Source organism: Protopterus annectens, chromosome 2.part0, assembly GCF_019279795.1.
Source record: "Protopterus annectens isolate FY-2018-M chromosome 2.part0, PAN1.0, whole genome shotgun sequence".
Classification (NCBI taxonomy): domain Eukaryota; kingdom Metazoa; phylum Chordata; order Ceratodontiformes; family Protopteridae; genus Protopterus; species Protopterus annectens.
The window spans coordinates 1,768,456,170-1,768,477,302 of record NC_056728.1 but is presented as its reverse complement, the minus strand read 5'-3'; positions in this window follow the sequence as shown (position 1 = coordinate 1,768,477,302).

The following is a 21,133-nucleotide window of genomic DNA, read 5'->3' as shown; positions in this document are numbered from 1 at the left end:
CCCTTTTGTTTTTATCTGTTGTATTACATGCATTATTCATCTCCTTTAAGTTGTTACTCATAAAAAATGGAATTTGCCCTTTCCCTAATAAATGTGGGTACTTCTTACCCCATTCTTGAACTACATACTGTGTCACATCCTTAATCAAGTGTGTTGGATAACCTTTTTCCTTAAACATTTTCCCAATTGATTCCATTTCTAACTTCATTTCCTTTTCCAATGATGTCATTCTGGCAGCCCGAATGCACTGCCCCTTCAATATACTATGTTTCTGTGAATATGGGTGTGTACTACTAAAATCAAGATACCCATTACTAAATGTGTCTTTTCTATAGATTTTAGACTGAAAGGACGTACCATCATTGTATATAAATACGTCCAAATAATTGATACCAACCCTATTGTGTTGATGTACAAATTCTAAGTAGGGGGTTGTCTGGTTTATATAGTCAATAAAATTTGAAAGTTGTATTGTATCACCCTTCCACAAAATGAATAAATCATCCAGATAGCGAACGTAACAAGAGATGTGTTCCATCCATTCTGTACTTAAAACAAACTCTTCTTCCCAGTCCAGGAGTACTAGGTTGGCATAAATGGGGGCACAAGCTGCCCCCATTGCCACACCCGAAATTTGCCGATAGTACTCGCCTTCGTAGTAAATATAATTGTTGTCAAGAACAATTTCAGTGAATTCTGTTGTGAGCTGAATCTTCTCCCAACCGAATCCACTGTGTTTCCTCAAGCAAGTGGCAAATCTACGTAACCCGTCTTCCTTGGGAATACAGGAAAAAAGATCTTTGATGTCGACTGTGACAAAGATCATATCAGAACTCCAGAGGTCCTTAGAAAAAATACCCAAGAATTCCCATGAATCTTTTATAATATGTTTTGTCCCTTCCACAATGTGTTTCAGCCAACAATCAACAACTCTTCCGAAATGGAAGGTTTTACTGTGGCTGCCCGTGATGATGGGTCTAAAAGGCGGGTTTATCACATCTTTGTGGACTTTCGGAATTCCAAAAATGGTGGCTAATTCTGGGAAATCAACCTTCAGAAATTTGTATAAGTCCTCATCAATTCTATCGTCCAATAAGAATTCTTCCAAAAAAAGATCAATTCTGTGGTGAGCTATATTTATTTGATTAAGACTGGAAACCTCGTATTGTGTGGAATTGTTTAATATGTCAAATATCTTCGCTATATATGCATTTTGGTCATACAACACAATGCCACCCCCCTTGTCAGCTGACATGATCCTGATGTTGTGTTCACATAAGGTGTCCAGAATTTTCCCCAATGCTCTGTCCTGTGTATCATTTGATGAGTTGTTTCTCATCTGATTATACAGAACATATAGATGTTTCGTAATCACATTCTCAAAAGATACTAAAGTTTTGTGCATGGGTGGTGTGAAGGAACACAGCATCAGGATCATGTCAGCTGACAAGGGTAGTGGCATTGTGTTGTATGACCAAAATGCATATATAGCGAAGATATTTGACATATTAAACAATTCCACACAATATGAGGTTTCCAGTCTTAATCAAATAAATATAGCTCACCACAGAATTGATCTTTTTTTGGAAGAATTCTTATTGGACGATAGAATTGATGAGGACTTATACAAATTTCTGAAGGTTGATTTCCCAGAATTAGCCACCATTTTTGGAATTCCGAAAGTCCACAAAGATGTGATAAACCCGCCTTTTAGACCCATCATCGCGGGCAGCCACAGTAAAACCTTCCATTTCGGAAGAGTTGTTGATTGTTGGCTGAAACACATTGTGGAAGGGACAAAACATATTATAAAAGATTCATAGGAATTCTTGGGTATTTTTTCTAAGGACCTCTGGAGTTCTGATATGATCTTTGTCACAGTCGACATCAAAGATCTTTTTTCCTGTATTCCCAAGGAAGACGGGTTACGTAGATTTGCCACTTGCTTGAGGAAACACAGTGGATTCGGTTGGGAGAAGATTCAGCTCACAACAGAATTCACTGAAATTGTTCTTGACAACAATTATATTTACTACGAAGGCGAGTACTATCGGCAAATTTCGGGTTTGGCAATGGGGGCAGCTTGTGCCCCCATTTATGCCAACCTGGTAGTCCTGGACTGGGAAGAAGAGTTTGTTTTAAGTACAGAATGGATGGAACACATCTCTTGTTACGTTCGCTATCTGGATGATTTATTAATTTTGTGGAAGGGTGATACAATACAACTTTCAAATTTTATTGACTATATAAACCAGACAACCCCCTACTTAGAATTTGTACATCAACACAATAGGGTTGGTATCAATTATTTGGACGTATTTATATACAATGATGGTACGTCCTTTCAGTCTAAAATCTATAGAAAAGACACATTTAGTAATGGGTATCTTGATTTTAGTAGTACACACCCATATTCACAGAAACGTAGTATATTGAAGGGGCAGTGCATTCGGGCTGCCAGAATGACATCAGTGGAAAAGGAAATGAAGTTAGAAATGGAATTAATTGGGAAAATGTTTAAGGAAAAAGGTTATCCAACACACTTGATTAAGGATGTGACACAGTATGTAGTTCAAGAATGGGGTAAGAAGTACCCACCTTTATTAGGGAAAGGGCAAATTCCATTTTTTATGAGTAACAACTTAAAGGAGATGAATAATGCATGTAATACAACAGATAAAAACAAAAGGGAAGGACAATATTCAAAATCTTTTATTTTGAAATATGGGAAACATGTTGGCAAGGTCAAAGACATAATTAGTACAAATTGGAATATAATTACCAGTGATGAGGGTATCAAAGAATATGTTTGTGATAGGCCTACATTTGTGTACAAAACTGGGTGTAATATTAAAAGGCTTATCGAACTGAAGTCCAGTAGGCAATTTTCAAACAACATTAATAAGTGTAGGGGGACCAAGAAATGTGGACGTTGTTCACAATGTGCTTTCATTTTTGAGGAAGATTGTTGCACACTTAAAAATGTCAACAGGAATAAAATTTGGTTTGCCAATGGGAACTGTCAGTCTCGACACCTGGTATATTTAGCAATGTGTTGTTCATGTTCCTGTTTTTATGTCGGGCAAACCGACAGGCAATTGAAGAACAGGATTTACGATCATATATATTGTATAAAGAAAAAAGATGAAAACAATGCTTTGTTTCGGCACATTGTCAACAGTAATACCTGTGAGAAGTTTAAGTTTGCAATTTTGGAAACTGTGAAGGTCAATCCTAGAGGTGGCGATATAAAAAGTATTGTGGGTGAGAAGGAAATTAAATGGCAACTCAAGTTAAATGCAGCATGTTTTCCAGGTCTCAATGAGATGATCCCCACTAAGCCACTCATAAGAAACCTCTAAAAATTCAATACTTGGAAAATATATACATACAAAGTGGACGTATATACAACTCAACTATTTTAGGAGGTTGGTAACTGTATAAGAAAGTACAGTATTTATGCATTTCATACATTTACAACACATATATATACTTGTTTTGTTGGGAAGTGTTTTTCATCACAATGTGTTCCTTACATAGGTTTTTTTATACCAATGGCAATTTGAATTGTCGGTGCAACATTCTTGAATCCAAATACATAGTTAAGGTATTATAGCAAATTAAATTTTGTACATATGTATCATCAGTTGTGACCAATGATTAACTCTGATGTATTATATATTATGATATATTTTTAAAATTACAATTTTAATTCAATTCATTTCTAGCACTGCATGTATAGACAGTTTTGATGAACAAAGGGCTACACAGTGCAATGAGTTTTTTTAGACAATCAGACGTTGTCGCTTTAAAAGGGAAAGGTGTAGTACATAATTGTAAAATTTTGGCGGTTTTTTAACTATTTAAACTGGTGTTTCAGTATTTTAACTTGTTCTGATGAAGTGTATTGTTATACATGAAAGCGCTCAACCATATCGTGTAAAGGTTCTTTTACAATAAAAACTTGTTTTTTTGGAATACAAAATAGCGTGGATCGTGGTTTTATCTTTGGGACATTCTGTGCTGGTTACTAGTTATTCGTTGGACCCTTAGATATTTTTCGGAAAATATAACAAAGGAGGGTAGATTTTTGAAGAAACTTACAAAAATATTTGACATAGAAGATGTGCATTCAGTACTAGGAGTTCAGAGTGAATTTACATTATTATTCTCCAAGATACAAAAACTGGGCTAGGCTAGATAAATATATATCTCACATGAACATGTGCATTTAATTGAAGGCCTGAAACACACCCAATAACTATTTCAGATCATGCTCCAATAATAACTAAAATAAAAATGCGAGGTAATGAAATAAAAATGAGACATTTGCACGTTCTCATCTATCTTCCGAAAAAGAGAGGAATTTAAGGACTTTTTTTATGAATTCAGGAGCTACTCAAGAAGATAGAAATTTCCTCTGAAAATATAGCTAGAGAGTGGGAGAAAATTAAAGTGGAGTTTAAAACTAGGATAGGCATAAAGGAAAGAGAGATATGGCTAAGAAGTAACCAGAATTATATATGAGGGATCAGAGGAGAAAATGAAAGCAGGTGGCATCCTCTGTGATAACTTCTGCTTGAGTAGAGGAACCAGGTAGGGTTGTCTGCTTTCTCCTTTGTTGTTTGCATTATATTTAAAACCTTTGGCAAAGAAAATAAGGGACTCAGAAATTCAAGGATATAATTGGTGTGGTACTCAGGAAAAGCTGGTTCTATTTGCAGATGATATTATTTTATACATGACAACACCAGAAAGGGACATTACAGTGTTGTGGAACATTTTAAGACAATTTCAGATCTTCTCAGGCTACAAAGATAATGATGCTAAAGCAAAGGCAATAGCAGTAAATTATGTACCCATATATGAATTGGTTCAGCAACATCCATTTTTATGGATTAGAAATGACTCTGTTGTGGCAGCTAAGGATATGTGGGAAGAGACTAAACAAAAGCTAATAGAAAATTTGAGAAAATGGAAGCTTTGTTATATGGATATGGATACTATGATATAAGCAATTAAAATGTTTTAGTCCCTTTAGTCTTATATACAGGTCAGACATATTTTTATCAACCAGAAGGAAAGCTGTGGATAGCAATTAAAAAAGAGCTGAAGGTTTTATCTGGGAAGGGAAGACAGCAAGTGTCAAGTGGGATAAGCTGATTCTTCCAATAGAACAAAGCGGACTAGGATTATCCATTTTGAGGGGGTATTTTAGAGCAACACTGTTAAGGCTCTTATACATAGCACAAACAGAAAACTATAATTCAAAGTGGAAATGAATGATAATGATATGGAGGGAAGCTCAAGAAGTAGGGAGAGATTGGGATTCTGGATGTAGACTCTTAAGAACAACAAAAAACATACAGAGTTTTATATTCATAAAATAGCAGACATTATTCTAAGAACTAAACCAGTATGACAATGGAGAAAAGAGATTTTACTGACAGGGATGACTGTGGTTGGGAATACAGATAATAGGTAAGAGGGGGCTGGAATTTATTGGAGAAAACTGGCAAAGGAACAAATTGGGAGCAAATAACTAGAAAGGGAAAGATAATAGAGTGGGAGGAGGCCACAAATGTATTTGGACTGCAGGTTAGAGATTGCCTTCCCTATCAAGGACTGATATCGGAGTACAGGCAAAGAGAAAGAAATTGGGGGGGGTCCTAAATGAAATACCAGCACTGGTAGTGTTTTTAATAGAACTTAGAACAGAAGCTACCATTAAAAAGGAATAAAGGGATAATTAGTAGAGCATATAAAATACTACATGATAATTATAAGAATCAATCAGAGGAGCTTAGAAAGGATTGGGAAGAGAGCCTGGATAAGCAATTCGCAAAGATACAAAGGGGGTATATGTATATCTCCCAAATATGCAACAAAGTGTAGAAGAATTAGGATCTTTGCCTGGAAGTGTTTACATAGGTATTTTATACCCCAAGTAGACTCCAAAGAAATTTTCCTCAGGTGGATAGCAAATGTTGGAGGTGTGATGGGCAAGAAAGAAGTGCCTGGGAACTTATTTTTTGGTATAGTGAGCTGGCAGACTTTAGGGATTCCCTGCAGACCGCTGTGTTGGAGATGCTGGGTGAGTGGATTGGATTGACTGGGGAGATGATTTTTTTGAGCTATGATACAGAATCAGAACTTCATAGACATAGTAAAGCCTTGCTGAGTCTAATGATGGTGGCTGCCAAAAAAGCAATTACTAGAAAATGGAAATCAAAGTCTAGACCAACTTTACTAGAAGTAGTGAATATAGTAACAGAGTTAAAACTGTAACTGGGATCTTTAGAAAAGGGACAGAGCAAACTACATAGGAAATAATGTGAACTGTGAGAACAATATATGCAGAGAAGGAACAAGGTTTAAGAGGTAGGATTTTAATGAGCAATATAATGCTTAACTGACAATGACTGAATAGATTATAAGTGATGTATAATGTTTGCAACTACAGTTGTTTCAATGGTCTCTGTGATGTATAATGTTTGCAACTAAAGTGGTGTCAATGTTTGTTTTTCATTTATATAAATGTAAGATTGTCTATGTCATACGTGATCATTTAATAAAGATGTTTATTGAGAAAAACAGAGGAAGTCGGGATTTTATGAGTAGGGCAATGGCAACATTTACATTCTCTGATACAATAACAAGGTTAATTAAAAGGATCTATGAAGGATCAGAGGCAAGAATTAAAGTGAGAGGGCTCCTCTCTGATAAGCTGAGTTTGAACAGAGGAACCAGGTAGGGTTGTCCTCTTTCCCCTTTATTCACTTTACATTTAGAGCCATTGACAAAGAAAATAAGGGACTCAGAAATTCAATGATATAATTGGTATGGTAATTAAGAAACGTTAGCTTTATTTGCAGACGATATTATTTTGTACCTAAAAAATACAGAAAAGTACATCTCAGTGTTGTGGTTCATTTTGAGGCAGTTTTGAGTCTTTTCAGAATATAAAATGAATGAAGACAAAACAAAGGCTATAGCCATAAATTATGTACCCACATACACATATTGGTTCAGCAATACCCATATTTAGAGGGACACAATAAGATGATGTATTTAGGAGTATAAATTAAAAAGGATTCTGTTATGGCAGCTAAAGATATGTAGGAAGAGACTAAACAAAAGATAATACAAAAACTGCAAAACTAAAAGCTCTTGTTTGGGGACCTGGATATTAAGACATAAGCAATGAAAATGTTTAGTCCATACCTCTCAATCTGGAAACATCAAAAATCTGGACAAGGCCCATGGAAAATAGGTACAAATCTGTACGCTGATTAACATATAATTTGCATACATAATTATGTAACCCCACCCACTCCAGTGGAATTGTGGGATGCCAACGTTCAAACGCAAACTGAAGAACAGATAACCAAAAATGGCACCAGAGTCCCCTGCAGCCATTGCAATGTACCATTACCTGGTTAATTTGCCCTATTTACCATAAACACTATAATGTGCTTACTGCTTTACTTCTACAATATTTGGATTAATTTAAAAAGTTTATTTTACATTTTATAGCATAAACACTACTAGACCTCTGCTAAACAAAGCAATACAGTCTCACAATGAAAATAGACTTAGCATTATAACTACTCTGCCCTTGAAACTCACATTCATTGAAACAGCATTGAAACCTACAAAGAAAATGCATCTGGCCAGCGGTAAGATTAGCTTTGGGCTGTTTTCAAATCATAGGCCCCCTTGTACACAAAACATTACATGTGTTCTTTGATACATCTTCCGGACAATATTAAATTATATTCCTTGTATAATACAGCATACTTGCTACAGCGCGTTTTAAATTTATTGTTTTGAACACCTTTACTGTAAGCAATGAAACAAAATGCATGAACCAATATTTAACTAAACTGCCCAATTCAGAACATTTCCATCATAAAAGTATGAATAATGTCTACAATCCACCAGTATCAGTAAATATGCACAATCTCTGCAGAAGTAAAAGTCACATAATATTTCCACATTAAGGAGATATGTAACTAATGAAGAGGTTGCTGCTAGCAAACAACTTAATATTTCATTGTTTCATCTACAAACAACATGCCTGTTGTCCTTGAGATATAAATTGCCTATGTTGCATATAAAAAAAAAAAAAAAGCTAGTAATATTACAACAGGGAATTGATGGTAAACTGATAACAGGCTCATAATTACTAGCCATCTCTGCCAAAGAGAACATTCTCAGGACTGGAAAGTACAAGAGAGTACAGTATCAGCAATCTACATGCTGTGGGAGTAGAACCCACAGTCTTCTATATCAAAAGTAAGTATTCGACCCATCATACTACTGAGTCTACTGACAACACAAACACACTTACTATAAACAGCACTATACTCATCTCCTCCTAAAGACCTATGCAGCATAAGAAATCTGGAAATAACCAAAAATTTATTGGGAAGGGGACAAAAGACCAAAACAAGGGACACATGTTAAACATTATTTGTATGATAGTATAAAATGTTTTGTGTTACCAGGCATGCATTTCCTGAAAGACAGGAAGACTGAAACTTAAATGGCAATGATTATTTAGTGAAATTAGTTCTCATTGGATTTGCCTGAAAACAAAATTTTTAAGAGAAACAGACCAAAAGTATTTATGAGCCAACATTCCAGACAGTCTCTCTGACACACTTTCTGCTGCAGCTGTTAAGTAAACCAAAAGCAGTTTGTTAAATAAGTAAAGCACACATTGCTCTACCTGCAAGTCAATATAAACATTAAAGCATAGTTTCTCCTGCAGCAGTAAAATCAAAATAAAAGCAGTCTCTGTTAAAGCACACACTTTCTCTTGCCTGTAAGCCAATATGTACATGAAAGCACATGTTCTCCTGCAGCCATTAAAATACAAGTAAAAGGAAAACAGTTTCTCTGCTAAGTAAAGCACAAGCACACATTTTCTCTTCCTGTAAGCCAAGCCAAAATGTACATGAAACTGAAACCACGTTTTCTTCTGCAGCCGTTAAAATACAAGTAAAATGAAAGCAGTTTCTCTAAGTAGAGAGCACAGCACACACTCTTGCCTGTAAGCCAAGTTAGCCAACGTGAACATGAAAGCACATTTTCTCCTGCAGCCATTAAAATACAATAAAACGAAAGCAATTTCTGTTAAATAAGCAAGGCAAGCACACACTTTCACTTCCTGTAAGCCAAGCCAATATGTACATGAAACTGAAAGCACGTTCTTCTGCAGCCATTAAAACACAAAACAAAAGCAGTTGCTCTGTTAAATAAGCAGAGAACACAGCACACTTTCTCTTGCCTGTAAGCCAACATGAAAGCATATTTTCTCCTGTACAGTCAGTCAGGAATGACAGCTTCCAGAAGCTCTGAGGATCTAGATACTCTGGGGATACAATTTTTGACTTATTTTGCAATACCCAGGACATTTATGTATGTACCCACCACTATTATTTTTACACACACACTTACCCTGAGTAGTTATTCCTCCCTCCCTGGCTGCCATTAATCCTTCCTGAACAGCGATTCCCGCTGTTAACTTAATTCTGCTTCGCGGCCCGGCTGCCATTAATCCTGAACAGCTTGCAATTCCCCCCAGCTCGGCGAAAAGCTTGCAATTCCCGGCTACCATTAATCCCATCTCGGCGATTCCCGCTGTTAACTTAATTCTGCTTCGTGACCCGCCAGCTTGCAATTCCCGCCGCTAACGTAATTCAGCCAGCCAGAAATTATGATGTGAGCTCATTGAGCTCAATTCCGACTGGCTGGTAGCCTGACGCACTGACATCATTGCGCACGTGATGACGTCAGCTCCGACAGCGTGAGAGTTTGAAAAAAGCAAAAGAAAAATCGGAAATGAAGGGGTGCCACTCGGGAATCGTGGCACCCCTTCATTTTGACCCCAAAACTCGGTAAAAACTGAGTAATTCGGAATGGTTGGGAGGTCTGGTTTAGTCCTTTAGTTATATATACAGGTCAGACATATTTTTATCAACCAGAGGAGACATTGTGGACAATAATTAATAAAGAGTTGAAGGAATATATCTCGGAAGGTAAAAGTGCAAGAGTTAAGTGGAATAAGCTGATCCTTATAGTAGAACAAGGTGGTTTAGAATTAATTGATTTGAAGGAATATTTTAGCTCTACACAGTTAAGGCTCATGCACATAACACAAGCAGGAAGTTATAATTCAATGTGAAAAGGGATGAAGAAGAAGCAGGAGGGAAGTTCAAGAAATAAGGAGAAAGTGGAATTTTGGATGCAGATTGTTAAGAAGAAGAATAACCACACAGAATATTATATTAATGATGCAGCAGAAAGCATTATAAGAAGTAAGCCAACACAAGAATGAAGAAAGGAGATTTTGCCAATAGGGACGACTGCAAGCAGGGGTACAGATAATAAGCAAGAGTGGGCTAGAATTTACTAGAGAAAACTGGCAAAGGAACCAAGGTATTGGGAGTAAATGACTGGAGAGGTAAAAGTAATAGAATGGGATGAAGCCAAGAAGGCACTGGACTTGGGGTAGAAACTGCCTTCCCTAACAGGATTTGATATCAGAGTATAGGCAAAAAGAAAGGGATAGTGGATTCCTGAATGAAAGACCTGCTCTGGTAAGAATTTTTAGTTGAATCTAGAACAGAAATGGATAATTAGTAGGTCATACAAAATATAAAATATTGCATGATAACTTTATAGAGAAGGTTAGAAAAGATTTAAAGAGAAACTAGAAAAGGAGTTTACAACGGAAAAATGGGAGGACATATGTATGACTTGCAAGTATGCAAGAAAGTGCAGAAGGTTTATGATGTTTGCCTGAAAGTGTTACACACCAAGCAGACTTCAAAGAATTTTTCCAGCAAATGTCGGAGGTGTAAGAGGGATAAGAAGGTAACTGGGGACATAATTTTGGCATTGTAATGAATTGGCACAAAACTGAGACAAGTATTGAGAGAGCAAATGAATGTAACTAAGAAAATTATTCTTTTGAGCTGGGACACAGGACCTGAATTGTCTAGACATAGTAAGGCCTCGTTAAGTTTAATTCTGTTGGCTGTCAAAAAAGCAACTACTAGAAAATAGAAATCAAAGTCTAAACCAGTTATATTTAAAGTACTGAATATTGTAAAAGAGGTAAAAGAACTGAAAGAGGCAACATTAGAAAAGGGAAGGAAGAAATTACATAGAAATAAATGGAAATTGTGGAAACAATAAATGCAGAATAATGTTCAGGAGGAGGAGTAAGGTTTAAGAAAAAGCAGGAATTTAGCAATTTATGTTATGCTGGACTGATGTTAAGTTATAAAGAAATAAGACAAATGTGATGTATAATGCATATCAACGGAAAAATGTTAATATGGTTTGTTTTAATTTCTATTAACATGTAATTCCCTATGTCTTGCATGATAATTAATAAAGGTGTTAGGACTAGTATAGCAGCTAGGTGAAATAGCTTCTAGCTTAAGTAGAAGGATAGGGTATCAGCTGGTACACTGCAAGCCACTAAGGGAGATTTCAAACTGGACTTAATAATGATTGATGGTAAAGCAGCAGAGAAACTCGCTTGGATCTTCCAAACTGCACGCCAAACACTTATCAAAGATATGAAAGAAGTACACAATGAAAGGGCAAGGACTAAGCAAGCTGTTATGCTAAAAGAAGCCCATGAAGTGTCAAGAGAAGTTATAGAGTTCACCAATGAATAGTAACAAAAGTGGACAGCTGTAGCTGTGAAGATGGAGAAAAAGGCAAGTATTTGAAGCACGTTTCAGCTGTTCAAGTTAGAGCAATAATAATGTCAGACTGGGATCCTAAAAACAAACTTGACATTGATGAAGACTACAGTTAGGAAACTGATTAAATGTTTAACAGTGTTGAAAATGATATTAGTATTGGTGAGCTTGACAATACTAACAGCGAACTCTTTAATGCTACAGCCAGAACAACCTGCACAGCACATAAGAATGATGACAGATTTCATACAGTTTAAATTAGTGGACGTAGAAAAGTGGCTGCTTCAAGGGCATACTTAAAGTGGGCATTTGTACCATGCCCACTTGGTGGCTTACACGTTTACAGAGCATTTAGTACTTTGACTGTGCTTCCATGACCTAGACCTCCTTCAGCATCTCAGAGCTTCAGGACTTGGTCGCCTGAGCCTTGTCTTTTAGGTTTCCTCTGGCTGTAGCCTGCCAGAGTAATTTAGGCTTCACTGCTTGTGTGTCTTCACAACAGTAGCCCACTTCAGAAGGCCTTCAGAGCTAGACATAACAGATGGGTACTCCCTGTACCCGTTGATCTGTGTGAACGTCATCTGCAGTAGGTGACTACTACACTTGTCCTATACCCATGTGCTCGAACATCCAGACCCAGATGCTGTGATTGATTGTCCTATGTCAGACAGGTATATTAATGCACATTCTTGTCTGTGTTTTCAAGTAGAGTGTACTCATTGCATGGAGATTGATCTGAGAGTGCAGAGACTGAGTACGTCCTCCTAGTCTAGCTCATGATGTGTGTCAACAAAATTAAAATTGTGCTAAGAAAGGACTATTAAAACAAGCCAGTAAGTACATCTTCATAGGGTCTTCCACTCAGTGAGCCCTCTCATTTGCTTGAGAATCTTTTCCTGTCCACCCTGCAGACTAAGAGCCTCTAATCAAGACACAACAGTTACATTTACGTACCCATCATAAGTATACATTTTCAAGACATGAGCTCTGGCTACAGAACACCTCCATCCCTTCTACACTTTGTAGTTATCCTTTGTATAGTCACAATACATCCATTGCTGGGATCCTTTAATATTTGTGTTCATATACCTCAGTGGCATAACTAGAAAGAATTAAATAGTTTATCTTGGTTGCTCCTCATATAGAGGATATCTCAGATGGCAGCTCCATTTGTCCTAGTACTCAGGAGGCAACTTCAGATTGTCCCACAATCAGAACTTATGTCTTAAAGATGCATACTTAATGTGGGCAATTGTACCACGGCATAACAGCTGATCTTCTTTTATGAAATATACCAGCATCTAGTCATAATTTATGGATATCCTTAATTTCCTCTGGCCCTACAATGCTGTCTACTGTTCTAGAGACAGTGGTGCAGTGAGTATCATTAGTTCTTGGTCAGATTACCTTCTATGTGAAGTTAGCATGTAATCTGCATTTTCACATAGGTTTTCTTGGGGTGCTCTAGTTTCCAGCATCCCCAACACATGCAGCAGGCAGATTAAGACTCTAAGTTAGCTATGGTGTGCATAAAGTGTGTGTGAGAGAGAGAGAGATACAGAAGAAAGGCCTGGAAAACTACTTCTGTTCCCTACTTATCTTGTAAACTCTGTGGATGGTGTTGACTGATCATGGGGTTCCTATAGGAGGCTAATGTGATTTTAAACAGCACTGGATAGATGGGCCAGTAAGTTGGGTTAACCTATGTTGCTCGCACACCATCTACTATACAGGTTTTGTAAGCTTGGCATACACTCATTTCTTACGGCTCATGCAAGTCAGATTAATCCTTTCCAGACTTTTGAGTGGTTTCAAAATTTTGAAGCCCTCTTTCTCGACACACTTTTCTTTTTTTCTGGTTGGAATCAATTTGATCCAACTTCTTAGGCCTTCTGTAATGTGTACACAACCAAAATATTAACAGCAACAACCGCCCACAGATACTCAGGACCAGCAAAACTATAAGGAATGTATTTTAATATCCACACATCCACCGACTAAGCGCTTTCACCTAAAAAGGCATCATCAGAGTCTGATCCTGAGTATCTGTGGGCGGTTGTTGCTGTTAATATTTTGGTTGTTTACCTGAGCGTTGCCCTTTTGTGGGGTTGCATCTTTTTTTCGTGCTTCTGTAATGTGTAACTGTCAATATTTCCTCTTGTGAAATTCTCAACTCAGCACAATTCAAAATTATACATAGTCATCACTCTGTAGTAACTACACTGCATGGATGCCAAAAAAGAAGAAATCTGGAGAAAGTAAGAAAAAAAGAAAAAAACAGCGAGAAAAGGAAAATAAAAAAAAAATGTAAAATGGAAGAACCTTGCAGCTGTTCAGCAAAAGTCATTTCAGATTTCAGCCTCATTAAGGGAGATGGCTTCCAGTAATTTAGAAGAAAAACTAAATCAAATGCATTCAGAAGTGTTTAAAGTAAGTGAGACACTGAAGAAATACACACAGTCAAAAGACAAAAGGCTAGAAAGAATAGAAAAAGCTTTACGTAGCTATTTAGATGAGATGCTAAAATTGCAGAAATCAGTGGCTAAAGTGAAGGAAAGACTGAATATAAGGCTTCTCATAGGTGAATGCTAAGCTAACTGCCCTGAAAGGCCTTTTTAAGCCTAGCCAATACCTGGTATCAGAATCAAGCCTTGTACTTTGTGTATGAGTTAAAGACTTTAACCATTTATACTAAATCTACCCCTCTAGGAACAACTGATTCAGAAAAAGTAGGCAGAAGTAAGCTCACACAGGGAAAACCTGAACTTTTCTGCTCTGCCAGGGAAACTATAATAAAGAGACTGCATTCATTTTATGAAAGCACAAATAAGCAACTGGACTGATATTTCACAACAGGATTTGTTAACCATGTGTATGCTCCAAACTGGGCCATGAGAAAGAAGCCAATATCTATAGTAGAAAACATACAGTCGTAGCAGCAGAATGAGCTGTTCCTGACAGAATTTTATGTGAAGGGTAAATTATTCTTAAATGGGTATACCGGGTAAAGTATTATTAACTGTAGAAACCAGAGTGCTCACAGAAAATGATTATTCACTTTATACCATGCAGAAGACAGTGACTTTGTCCCTGCAATCAGAGGATATTTACAGTAAGGTGTGAGATTCAAATTATATATACAGCTTTCCTGTCTGATGGAGCAAACACACTGTTGGATGCTGAACAGGCAAAGGAGGAAATAAAAAATGCTACCCAGCAAAAAGTGAACTATCAAGTTGAATGGGATTCTACTAATCATTCTTCTGACAGTGTCACAACCCATAGACAGAACTTGCCAGTTAACATATTTGTTCTTCCAAAAGAAAATAACTGAGCTACTATAAAAACTACAGGAACTGACTAGAAAAAAAATAATAATAGGAGTACCTTGGACTTGAACCAGAGACTGGTGTTTGTTAGTTGAGATGATAGAGGAGAAGGCTAGCAAGAATCTACAGGTAGGGAATAACAGATGAACTGCAAAGTGACATTTCCATAAGATGCAGCTTAGACATAGGAATTGTGTGTGCAAGCAGCAGGGCAATGGAAGCATTTGCATTTCCTGAAAAAATATAAGGTTGATTAGGAAGATATATGAGGGAGTGGAAGCAAAAATTAAAGTGGGTGAGGTCCTCTCTGATAATTTCTGCTTGAGCAGAAGAACCAGGCAGGGGTTTCCTCTTTCCCCTTTGTTATTTACATTATATTTAGAACCACTGGCAAAGAAAATAAGGGACTAAGAAATTTAAGGATATAATTGATATGGTAGTCAAGAAAAGCTGGCTGTATTTGCAGTTAATATTATTATATACCTGACTAAAGCAGAAAGAGACATTACGTTGTGGAACATTTTGAGACCGTTACAAAAATCTTTTCAGGTTACAAAATTAATGAAGCTAAAACAAAGGCAATAGCGGTAAATTATATACCTATATATGAATTGGTTCAGCAATATCTATATTTATGGGGACATGATAAAATGAAGTATTTAGGAATATGGATTAAAAATGATTCTGGTGTGGCAGCTAAGGACATGTGGGAACAGACTAAACAAAAGATGATACAAAAACTGAGAAAATGGAACCTTTGTTATATGGATATGAATAGCAAGATACAAGCAGTTTAAATGTCTTAAGTCCCATTATACACAGGTCAGGCATATTTTTATCAACCAGAGAAGTTGTGGATAGCAGTTAATAAAGAGCTGAAGGACTTTATTTGGGAGGGGAAGATGGCAAGAGTCAAGTGGGTTAAGCTGATTTTACCAGTGGGACAGGGCAGATTGGGATTACCCGATTTGAATAGGTATTTTACAGGTATACAGTTAAGGCTTCTATAAGTAACACAAGCAGAAAACTATAATTCAAAGTGGAAAGGGATGATGATGATGAAATGGGGGCAAGCTCAAGAAACAAGGAGACACTGGCATTTTTAGATGCAGGCCTTTAAGCAGAATAACAATAATCATGCAGGATATTACATCTATAAAGTAGCAGAAAGCATTCTAAGAACAAAGCCAACACGGGAATAGAGAAAGGAGATTCTGCTGATAAGGATGACTGCAATTAAGGATATAGGCAATAGGCAAGAGGGGGGCAGAATTTATTGGAGAAAACTGGCGAAGGAACGAAGGTATTGGGAGCAAATAACTAGAAAGGGAAAGACGATAGAATGGGAAGACGTTAAGAATTTATTTGGACTGCGGGTTAGAGATTGCCTTTTCTATCAAAGACTGATATCAGAGTACAGGCAATGAGAAAGAAATGGGGGGGGGTCCTAAATGAAAGACCAGCACTGGTAGAATTTAAAAAAAAACCTAGAACAGAAGCTGCCATTAAAAAGGGAATAAGTAGAGCATATAAAATATCGCATGATAACTATAAGAATCAATCGGAGAAGGTTAGAAAGGATTGGGAACAGAGACTGGATAAGCAATTCACAAAAAAACAATGGGAGGATATATGTATGTCTCCCCAATATGCAACAAAATCTAGAAGATTTAGGATTTTTGCTTGGAAATGTTTACATAGATATTTTTATACCCCAAGTAGACTCCAGATAATTTTTTTCTCAGGTAGACAGCAAATGTAGGAGGTGTGATTGGGAAGAAAGAGGCAGTTGGGAACATATTTTCTGAGAGTTAGTGGACTTTAAGGATTCCCTGCGGGATGCACTGTCTGAGATGCTTGGTGAGCAGATTGATGTGATGAGGGAGATGATTTTTCTGAGTTATGATACAGTATTGGAATTGTCTAGACATGGTAAGGCCGTGCTGTGTCTAATTATGGCGGCTGCCAAAAAAGCAATCACTAGAAAATGGAAATCAAAATCTAAACCAACTACACTAGAATTAGTGAATATAGTAGCAGAGATAAAGCAATTGGAATTGAGATCTTTAGAAAAGGGTAGGAACAAACTGCATAGGAAAGAATGGGAAATGTGGGAACAATACATACAGGAGAGCAGTGAGCTTTAAAAGAAGGCAGGACTTACATGAGCTATGTAATGTTTGAAAATGATTGGGTAGATTATAAGTGATGTATAATGTTTGCAACTGGGTGTGTGTCAGTATGGTTTGTGATGTAAAATGCTTTTAAACAGGATTGTGTCGGTGTGGATTGTTTTCATTTATATAAATGTATGATTGCCTATGTCGTAAGTCATGGTTTAATAAATATGTTTCTTGTTTAAAAAAAAATAATTGTGTTTGCAAGCTGTGGAAAGAAAAAACATGGACATCAGTTGACTGTTTTAAATTGGTGGAAATACTCTAAAGTACAATGCCCTCTTTTTCATTAATGGTTAGAAGGATAATGAAGGAACTGACAAAATAAGTCTAAGCAAAAAAGTTGTTTTGGTAAAATGTGTATAATACATTTCCTGAAGTCAAGTTTAAGTCAGTATAAATTAGTTCTGTACAGTATGCAGAAGTACCTTAAATGTGGGGTGGGGGGATCTTATCAGTAACTGCTGTTGATACCAGTAATGTTGAAGTAGAAAAGTACTTTTGTTTTGACTGTAATGAATCTGGGGTTTATACTGTAGCAAGATAAATGCTAGATAGAAACAGTATAAGGCTGTGATCTTGTGCTGCAGTGAGAAAGAGGCTAAAGTGAACTTATGGCAATTCCTATGGTGTCATGCATACAGGTGGAAGTGTACACTAAAATAATGTAAAATGAAAGGTTTTCAGCATTTGAGAAGAGATATGTCATGTAGTTGTAGAACCATTAGCAAGATGGAATTTTGTAAATAATTATATTTAGAACTGTATTTCATACAAGATGCTGGTATTACAAATATATCAGAACTGTATGTCGTGTATATCAAAATGATTTTTTACAGACATTTGTGTTGAAAAGGTATTTGTAAAGTGCTTGTCCTTGAAATGTATCCACAGTGTGCCTTACTGGAGAGAACAGAAATGCACATACTATTGTAACTGTTTAAATGTATATGTTTTAACAGAGGAAACTGCAGGGTTAACCTCAGTCCAGCAAACTTTAGAAAAATATCTGAAATCAAATCATTTTATAGGCTAGGGCATAAAGATGCTATCTCACAGGTTTCAATGCAGCCTGAGACACAAAGTCTGTACTATGAAACTTTCTGTATTGTCTTTGGGGTGAACTAATGGAAGTCTGGAGATATATAACTGTTTTATGAATTCCAACATCTGCCAAAGATCTGAGCAAAGTACCTTGTGTGTGTATTTTTACAGGTAGGTGCTAGGTTCTGCCAGCTTCCATCAATAGGGGTTTTGCATGGGAACTAGAAGTCAGATGACCAGAAGTGATGTCATTCTTCAAGCTATCTCAGAAGTAATATTTTAGATATTATTTTAAGAAATAAGTTATTAGGGAATAGCGATTCTCTTAGATTCAGTAAGGAATATAGTGAAGCTTAATTTAGATATGTTTTTCTTTATTTGTCTGGGTCTGTCCTTCAATATTATTTTAAATATTTCCTGTGATTTTGAACTCTGGTGTCACTGTGAATAGATATTTAGCATTGACTTGTTCTATTATTGTTTATTATTAAATATATTTAAACATTTCATTGTGACTAATCTTTGTAGAGATATTTAAGTTTTGAGCGTACTTGCATATTTATTTGGTGTCACTGTGTGGCCCCACCTAATAGCCTTGCTCTTGGTCAAACTACCATTTATATTAATATTAATCAATCAGTATATTGGGTATCCTTGGAAGTGCCTTAAGGTAGCTGGCAGGAGTGTCTGGTGGCAGTCATAACTACCTTATAGTCTGGCAGAAGGGGGCATAGATAGTAAACCTGTGCCACCCTTTCCGAAATATGTGAGAGAGTGTGTGTGTGTGTGTGTGTGTGTGTGTGTGTGTGTGTGTGTGTGTGTGTGTGTGTGTGTGTGTGTGCATGTGGGTGTGTAAATCAAATCTCAAAGAGACTATGTGTCAGCTACTTGGGACAGGACATGATCCACTGGTTGGACAGAGACGGTGCTGAAGGTCTTGGCTTGGGCACTTAGCTGAGATGTCAGCTCTATAGCTGTGCCAGTGGGGAGTCTTACTGAGGATCTGGAGAAAGAGGGAGAAATCATCCCTGGGGTGACTGTGATCTCTGTGTGCTCTTAAGGAAAATTGCACTTGAAGCACAGAGCTGAATCTGGAAATATTGTGTATGCACCTGTTATCCTCCCAGTAAATGCCCCCCACAGGTGCCAGTGGTGAGGATTGAGGTTCCTTGATTACTGGCTCAGAGGTGGTTGGGCATCACATATTGGTTGGCAGTGGTGGGATATCCACATCATAGACATAATAAACATTCACATGTCATTTTAAACACATGCCAGTACAGATATCAGAAAGATGCATATCAATCATGGACATCACAGAAATACATGTCAGTTGTGTCATGAAGAACACCCTTGAAGGGCTTACAGCACCTTCCTATTATGTATATCAGAGTGTAAAGTGTGTTTGCTTGTATCTTTAAGAAGCATGCAAGGCTGTACGTGCACGTATATAATCTGCACATGTGCACACCCTTACTTCCATTTTGTAGAAGCAGCTAGGGAGTGAGCATGCATAATCATAGTCATTAATTGTATATAAGTTACTTAAGTTAGAGTCAATAGTCAACAGTAGTAATCTGTATGCAATAAAGCTGCTTGAACAAAACCAATGAAGACTTGTTTATATGTGTCCTAACAGGAAAGTGACATGGTGTCAAAACCGGGATCAAAGAGAGAAGAATATTTGGAGCTATGAGATGTAAAGATGACAGTGAAGGTAAAACTGACAGAAAAGTGCACAAACATAGCCAGAAAGAAACAAAGGTAATGAGAAATAACACAAACTGTATATTCGATGTGAAAGAAATAATGGGGCATTACAAGGACACAAACTGCATTATCAGGCAAGCAGAAAGTACGAAAAGTTTGTTGACTAAAGAAAATGTTTAAGATAAAAGTATTCAATGAAACAATTAACTGTAAAGCAGAAAAGGAGTATGTTTAAAGCAGAAATGAGGATGTTTAAAGCAAAACAATTATGTTTACAGCAAAGATGGGCATGTTTAGAGTAAAACGAGCACATGAAAAGTGTATTGGGTGTAAAAAGGTCTTAAACGAGCAAACGATTACAAGAAGAAAAATAAAGGGCACATTAAGTGAAAATAAAGCAAGGTGACTGCATGTGTTTTGGCAAAGTGCAGTATCTGGGCATAACTATGACTTTGTATTGCATCAAGGGCATAACTAAAGTTATTCAAAGTGTCTCAGCGTGTGTAAAAGTGCTTACAGTGTTTGCTTATTACTGTGCATGTATTTCAAACAGGTTGTTGTGTGCAAAGTGTATGTAATGCAGTCAAGGTATTTCAAAAAGCTTCTTGTGCTGGGTGTGTCTATTTGCAAAGTACCACCATTACAGAGTGCTTCTTGTACTGTAAAGAGTTCCCTAATAAGGTACCGCCATTTTGGGGACATTTCAGTGTGCTGTATGCAGTTATTCGCAAAGTGCAATTACTTCAAAAGTTATTCAGTTTAAGGCAACAGATGATCAATTTATTCACATTGTGCAGTTATTTGGCATGTTTCTTACACTGATAAGAAGTGCTTTCTTACAAAAGATGACATTACAAGAGTATTACAGTGCTTGTGAATTACTCAGTCGGATTGTAAAGTTCTGGAATGTTTCTTAAAGTGATGACTTTAATAAATGATGATAAATGACTGCAGCATTTCTGCCTTTACCAATAGAATTCTGAAAGCATCAAAAAGCCAGAGAAAAAGAAGTTATGTCTTACCATAACATTCCATCTGTATTGTTGATCCTCGTTCAGTCATTACGCATGGGTATCAGTTCCGACCTCAGAGCCAAGCCGGCCATTTTCCAAGCTCGTGTCAGCTTCAAACTCTCGAGCCTCTCCCT